This window comes from Hydra viridissima, unplaced genomic scaffold (genome assembly GCF_058129835.1).
Source record: "Hydra viridissima isolate aposymbiotic clone 2 unplaced genomic scaffold, HvirCarnegie_v1 scaffold_10, whole genome shotgun sequence".
NCBI classification, from domain to species: domain Eukaryota; kingdom Metazoa; phylum Cnidaria; class Hydrozoa; order Anthoathecata; family Hydridae; genus Hydra; species Hydra viridissima.
In genome coordinates, this window is record NW_028324309.1 from 1,602,016 (window position 1) to 1,610,248 (window position 8,233).

Genomic DNA, 8,233 nt, shown 5'->3' on the forward strand with positions numbered 1-8,233 from the left:
TTTTTCATTTCATAGTAACACTGCAGCATTTTCAAGAGACTGTTCACCTAGTTCATGTGCCAAGATGCAATTGCTTTTCTTTTCCAAAAAGATTTCTGACATGAGGCTGAAGCATGTCATCATTTTTGACTAGTGATCTGAAGAATAAAATTACAATTTTTCTGACTTTTGTAATTAAGACTTTTAATTTAGGATGAAAATCAATGCCATTTTAATCTTCTCAATCTCAGTCTTCATCTTCGCAAGAAAAGTGAAGAGGTTCTGTTTCTCTCTCAAACTTCATCATGACACTTGCTCCATCTGTGATTGCTGCAACAACATCTTCCTCCATTGAAACCTCATACTCTGCTAGTCTGGTTTTCACAAGATTAATTGCATTTTCTGTAATCATGTTTCCTTTTATCATTATCATCCCAAGAGGTTAAAACCCATCCTTGAAGTGCTAATTATTATTCAAACATCTCTTGTTGTGTGAGGAGGTCATTTAATCAAGCCTATTGGAAAATCTTTCTTCACAAAGCTTTATCTCAGAAATTTTGTTTTTATCCCACAAATAGATAAGCTGAAAGGCACAACTAGTATTATAACGTACGGAACAATCAAAAATATTAGTTGTAACCTTATCAAGGTTTTATCAATTCATTTGTAAAACCGTTGTCAAATTATGAATCTACAGACCATATTAATAAAGACAAGGTTTGTCTGTTTGCTGTTTGTTTGTTCTTTATAGAAATCCAGACAATTAAACCAATCTGCACAAAATTTTGGAGACAGGCCTACATTTTCCCAGGGAAGGTTTCTGGTCAGGTTTGGAGCAGGACTCTATTTTCAGAATGCTTTTTGCTGGAACCAAGTTTGAGTCCCCTTCGAGGTGGAGTGTGGTAACTCTGTGGGGATTTATCAAATGTGTTGTAATTTTGCACCTAGGGAAAACTTCATGTTATGAATTCAATGATAACATTCTTTTCCTGATCATGGACATCCCTAAGTTAGTGGATTAGTCCTGAAACACCAAAAATTTTTTAACTGAAAGGAAACGTTTAAACAAAAAACTTGCATATCTTTAAAACAAAAAAGAGATAGATATGTTTTTCATTAAATAAACTCCCTAAAATTGTCCCACTTTTCCATATACAAAACTCAATTTTTGAACGTTTTTCCGGATTTTCAGCAAACAACGTTGATATTCCTGCCGAAACTGTTGAATTTTCTGCCAAAACCGTTGAGTTTCCCGCCAAAACACTTACAACCCATGCGTGGGTTTATTTAGTTGACAATCACAAGCTCATATTCAGAGTTGACAAAGTACCTGTTGGTCACCATTCTGGTCGCTTTAATGCACCAATAATAAATGAGATTGCTACTGTCATTAGACTATATCATACATGAGTCTAAATTTAAATTTTTAGAACAGCGATTAGTACGCTTGAACTCCGAGGTATTTGGGTATAGGGAATTCAATTCTGGTAATATTTTTGCAAAATATTAAAGTTTAGCTATACGGTAATGAGATTTAAAGTTATGGTTTTATTAAAAAATAATCCTTTTTAATCAATGCTTTATTTTAAAAGTTTTTACACAATATTATATATACTAATATTGTAAAGTAGAAACAAACCACGTCTAACATAACCAATAAAATTAACTTAAAATCCAATAAAAATAACTTAATAAAATTAAATTTTTTTTAATGCTTCAATCACTGAGAGAACAGTTCACTACAACACGACGTCTCCAAATACAACTTGTTGAGCTCATGGAACAGCTGTTAATCAAGATACCATAAGAAGAAGGATTTGTGCTTTAAATTTACGACCTCGGGCAGCAGTACTGGTTCCAGATTGTCTGTAAACCACCGAAGAAAGAGGCTGGCTTTTGCAAGGTGACATATGAATAAGGAAGTACATGGTTGGGGGCAGGTCTTTTTTATGAATGAGTCAAGGTTTACCCTTGTAAGTTCTGATTGCCGCCCAAGAGTGTTCAGAAAGCCAGATGAAAGATATCTTGCCGGTAACGTTCAAGAAACCACTTGATATGGAGGCGGCTCAGTGATAGTATCGGGCGTAATAACTTTAAAAGCTCGCACAGAGGTTTTTTTTGTTGATGGTGGACGTCTGACTTCTCAAAGATACATAGTAGACATTTTTTAACCTTTTGTAGTACCTTTTGCATTGTACATTAAAGATGGATTCTTTATTATACAGGAAATATTATATTACATACATTAAATATTGTTAATGAATATTTAAATAATGATGATATTCAAGTTTTGAAGTGGTCAGCTTGCGGTCCAGGTATGAATCCAATTGAGCATCTTTGAACATAATGGAACGTCGTGTTAGGAACCAAAATCCACCATCTAACAGCTTAGACGAGTTGTGAAAAAGTCTTATCCGCGTGTCTTATCCAAAACGACAACTTGAAAGCATGCCACGGCGCTGTCAGTCTATAATAACATTAAGAGGTGGTAACTCTAATTATTGGCAAGTCAAAAATATTTCAAATGAAGCTGCATTCGTGTGCATAACAGTAATAATCATTTTACTTTATTTTGTTAAAAGAACCATAGTTTTGGTTAAAATTTTTTTTTCACCAACCTTAGAGGCAATTTAATTATTATCATCGAAATATTTCTGTTTGAGTTCTCTATTCTCATATATATATATATATATATATATATATATATATATATATATATATATATATATATATATATATATATATATATATATATATATATATATATATATATATATATATATATATATAAGACCACTATTTTTAATTCCTCCACAATTTTTCATCACAGCACCCTTGCATTTTGTTGGATAGCCTCTAGATTTTAAAATTGCTTAATAACAACAAGGTATAAAGTCAACTAAGTTGATCAAAAAATCTATCGGGACATTTTCCAACATTCCGAAAGCAACTGGAAAAAAATATTGGTCAGTTTTTCGCCTTTCAACTGACAATCGAAATATTCCCAAAGATATTCTGTTAGCTTTAAATCTGGCTTTTGATGAGACAAGTTTGAACTGGGAACTTTTTTCAAATTGAAAAATTTTTTTTTAGATTTGCACGGTGCTTTAGATTGTTGTCTTGCTGGAAAATCCAACTACGAAGCATTTTTTTCTTTCCATGTGGCAATATAATATTCTTGATTACATCTAAATACATATTCTGATTCATGACGCCTTCGATGCGATGAAGTGGATCAATAGAATCACGACTGAAAAATCACCAAATAGTGATGGTTGGCAAATATTGCTGATGGCAATTATATTGCCATCACCATCCTTAACTGTTGGCATTTGATACTTAGGAGCAAGCCTTTCGTTTTTCAGACGTCTTATGAACTTGATACCATTGCTACCAAACATACAAAACTTTGACTCGTCACTGAATAAGACTTTTCACCATTCTTGTCAAGTCCTATGCAAAAGATCTTTTGCAAAAATTATTTGGTTGAGCGATTATTTAACAACATTAATAGTTGCTAGGCAGGACAATGACCAAACAAATTGCGTTGACCCAGACGACATTTTGTAGTATCTGCGCTGCACTTAATAACAGAATTATTGCTCAAAATGCTATTTAACAGGACAGCACTTCTGCGAGGATCTTGATTTTATTTCCTTACCAAAGTTCTGTCTTGCTGTTCATTAGTTATATTTGGCCTTCCTGAAAAAGGTTTGTTTTCATATGTCTTTTGATTTCTGTATTTCTTAACTAGTACGCTACTTTTTGATTTAGCCACATCATAAAGCTCAGAAATTTGCTAATAAGGAATCTTCTCTACAGCACATGTTACTAAGTTTTTTTTTCCTCTTGACGATTATTTTGACTTTTCTATTATTTTGAATTAATTAAATTCAATTAAAGGTAAATATCATATTCAGTAAATTAATTTTAATATAAAAACATTTTTGTTAATGAAGTTTTGATTTTCTTAATGGGGCATGAAATTGTTTGTAAACTTTTACACGGTTATGTTTTCAATAAAATTTGAATATCTTCCTTCCATTTCAAATTATCATTCTTTTGAATAAATCATACTATATTATCACATGATAGGAAAAATTGTTAAAAATATCATTCATTTTCAGTCCTAAGTCAAAAAGTTATGAAGAAAAAACTTAAAAAAAAATCTGCTTATAAACATTTGCATGTCTTGTAAATACATAAACATTAATAAAAGCTTGTAACATTTTAAGTGATCATCATCATCTATCATCATCATCTATCACCATCTATCATCATCATCATCATCATCATCATCATCATCATCATCATCATCATCATCATCATCATCATCATCATCATCATCATCATCATCATCATCATCATCATCATCATCATCATCATCATCATCATCATCATCATCATCATAAAATATCAAATATGTATTTTAAATCGCTTACATGGGTGAATATTCCCAATGCATTATCCAAGCGCATGTTATCCGTAATACCTTTATATTCTTTTCTTGAAATTCGTTTACCTTTTCGGTAAACCTGAAACAAAATAACAAAATAAGTTATTTGTTATTAAATTTACTTTGTTTAACTTTTGATAGTATTCTTGCGTTTTAATAATTGGTGTTCTTACTGTTACATTTAAATCTGTTGGCGTCTTTAATATAACAGCCAAAGGATCATTATATCCCTTTTTCAATACTTTACCTAATACTGTTATATCCTTTAAAACGTTGTCATAATGAAACGTCGTGTTTTTATAGTTGAGTAGGGCTTAGTTAATCTAGATTCTAAAGCATCATTCTTGTGATATGAGTTCGTAATAGTATATTTAGTTATACTTGGTATTGGGAGAAAGATTTTGAACTTTTGAGTACAATATTTGGCTTTCGAAGAAAAATTTAAACTTATTTTCTATGTGTTCATGGAGAAGTGGTTTAGCTGTATTAAAACCATACATCGTTTCATGATTGATATTTTTTGCACAAAGAAGAAATAACGGAATGAACAAAAAGAACTGCAGAGTAGAGCAGTCATTTTATGGCTTCTACTTTCCTTATATGGCTTATGCAAGGCACAATTGAGTGATATGCTTTTGAGTGGAAAGTGAAGTAGCTGATTTAAATTAACTTTCTTTAGAGTTGTATGATGAAACTTTTTCACTAGTTTATAAACATCCTCTTGATCTTCGTAGAGTCTGATATCTGTAGTTTATAAGCATCCTCTTGATCTTCGTAGAGTCTGATATCTGTAGAATTTTGATCAATTTCGTTGTTTATTTTAATTGCAATATTCTTCCGGATTGAAATATTGATGTGTAACGTAATCTTCTATCTCTACTTAAGAATTATCATCAACTATTTCGGGTAGGTAGCTGTGACTATTTTGTCAGTGTTAATTTGAATAATTTTTAAATTACTTTTAAAATCATGGAAGCTACCAGCTAACCTTGCTTTATCATTGATAATTTCTGGACCTTCCTTTTTGATGTTTTTCATATTTTGGAGTTCACAGCTTGTTGCGTTTGGTGGATCAAAATCTTTCTTGTTCATTTCTTCGTTCTCTTGTGGAGGCGGATTTTGCTCAGTAATATATTGTAGCAAATATCGAAACTGATCTTATAGACAGCTCATCTCATGGGTGATCTGTTAACGTAAGTCCTTGATTTCCTGTTGCATTCGGTTACTCTCATCCTCGTTTGGGGTGCACTTGTTATCTTAATAGTCATTCCAAAGATAATCTTTCTCATTGTCATATTCAAAAGTCGTGTTGTCATCATTTTGAAACCATCCTCTTGATATCGGACAATGCTATCTACGCCCAGTATGCGAACCGGCATATTGTTCTTTGATTTTCATGGTTGCCTGATCCAGTATTTTGCGCGTGATTCTTGTTGTTATTTTGTTGTTTTGATCTAAAGTTATCGTCTTTGTAAGTTTGTTGTGGTTTATTTGAGTTAATTTTTTAATTTTGGTTATTCGACTTTGGTTGAGTGTATTTGATATACATATTTCTGTTCCTGTTATAAAAATTTCGTGTTGTCCAGTTTTTATTGTTTCTCTATTACGGTTGTTGTGTAAAGTTTTTCCTGCACTGATGCTGCGAGTTGCTATTTTGTGGTATTCTAGGATTTTGGTATTCCTGTTTGCATTGTCTTGCTAAACGTTCCGTCTTACTGTATATAAAGCAGGTTAGTTGGTTTGCTAGAATTGGGTTATGATCCTGATTATTCGTTTATCTCTGTAGACGCATTTTTAACTTTTTGTTCTCGTCTTTGAGCCTTGCTACTTCTCTAGTTGCATCGGGGTTAGCTAAATTCGCAGGTGTTGAACTATACGCAATCACTGGTGGTGTATCACTCTCAGCTAATGATACAGAGTTTAGTTTAGCCAACTGATTTTGTAGTTTTGTCATGTTTTATACTACTGTTTCAACTATAAAAGCCTCATCACCCATGTTAACTGAATTTTTTACTCCAGCGATTCTGACTGCTTGTGTGTATGTCTCTTATGGCTCATACTCATTCTGAAAAGCTTGTTGAGTCAATTATAAATCTTGTCTTCTTAGGTGTGGAAGAGATTAATAGAATAAATAATTAGATAATAAGATTAATAGATAAACAGATTTATTTAAGCAAAGTGGAAAAGAGCAAAGTTGTTCGTTATTGTCCTTTATGTTGAAAGTTGCTGTTCTTTTAAATTGAAGGAAAAATTCTTTAATGTCGTCATCTGGTACTCCGTTAAACTGTGCTAAGCTTGACTATCGATCGTTGGTCTGAGTAAGCTTTTAAGTTTTTCTGACCAATCAAAACGTGTTTCTCATATTTCTGTCTTAGTAGAAAAGCTTCAGCTTCTTTTTTTGCTGTGGAGTTTAACAGTTATTTTACAACCTTTTCCATTTTTATATTCTATTCTCTTTTCACTTACGATTTTATCGATATACTCATTATGTCCATTACATTCCTCATGTCAAAGAGAATCTCGATTAAAATGTTCTAATGGTGAACCGTCGTTGTCGGCTGTAAGACAGTTAGGTTTAGACGGTGTTTTTGAAGAAAATAGTGGTATAGCATTAGGATTATGATTGGTGTGAGGTGAACCTGAATGACGTTGCCATTTTTTTGATGTTGATTAAAATTTTTTGAAATGTTTATCAAAAATGTGCATTTCATTTGCTTGAAAAAAAATTTTTTTTTTCTACTTTTTTCTTAAACAAAATGATTTCTTTTTTAAATGTTTTCTCTTCAATTTCTTCTTCAAAACAAACAATTAAATTGTTTGAAAATGATTAATAATGAAAGAGTCATAAAATGTAATCCGTACAAGCACCTCACTAATTTATGAAGATATAAGTGAATAAGTTGATCTCGATTGGAACTCCAGTGTGAGGGCGATGTTTTTAAATAATTAAATAACTTAATGTTTATTAGTTGGTTTAAATGTTTGTCTGTTTGTAGTATGTAGTATTAGTAAAGTTTAGGACTTAGGGAGGAATTGGTCTAGTGTTATGTGTAAAGGGTTAAGGTTTTGTTTGCCGTCCTCAGTATATTCTATTGTACAATATAACTCAATAAACGTTCTAATAGTGTGTAATGGTTAGCACTTTTTTATTCACTACGTTTATATAAATACAAATAATGCTCTCTTACTCTGCTTGTGGTGTTCGATACTGTTTTTATTGGTTACTCCTCTTTTTGGTTCTTCTTTTTTATACGAATATCTCTCCTTTATTTCAAACTGCTGAAATCTTCTGGTTATTCTTCTTTGATTAATATTTCTTCTGACTTCTGTTTAATTCCTTACTTCTTTTTCTGTTTTTCAAACTCATAAAGCTTTATTTTTATTCAAATATTTTTTAATCACAAAAATTCTCTCTCTTTAAAATTCTTCTTAAAAAACTTCCTTAAAACTCTCTTTTACTTCTCTTTAAGACTCCGTCTGCTTCCTTTTATCTATCTCCCTCGTCTCTGTAAAACTATATTTTTTTAAAGAATTTATAGTTTTTGGTTGTTTTCGGGTGAAGTATCTATTCATCATTTATTTACACGGCCGGTTGATGAGTCTTCGTAAGTTTTAACTTTTTTTCTTTCCGTTTTATCGTTTATGAGTCTTCGCCTTTGATTGTATTCCGGTTACGATACTTTTTCATCATTTATTGATATATACAAGTCTCCGAGTGTACGTCTTTTAACGATCGTTGTTTTTAACTTTTTTTCTTTCCGCTCTTCTGACTTTTCTTCTTCCCGCTTTATCAAACAA

The 8,233-nt window shown here is 31.7% G+C and overlaps 1 long non-coding RNA gene across 1 annotated transcript; it reads right to left on the reverse strand.

Moving 5' to 3' along the window:
• Positions 1 to 8,221, reverse strand: LOC149882557 (uncharacterized). The gene is made up of 3 exons (XR_016456369.1): positions 7,624 to 8,221; positions 4,422 to 4,514; positions 1 to 2,446 (listed from the first exon to the last, which is right to left on the reverse strand). It is a non-coding gene; the product is annotated as an uncharacterized LOC149882557 (long non-coding RNA).
• Positions 8,222 to 8,233: the final 12 nt, after the last annotated feature.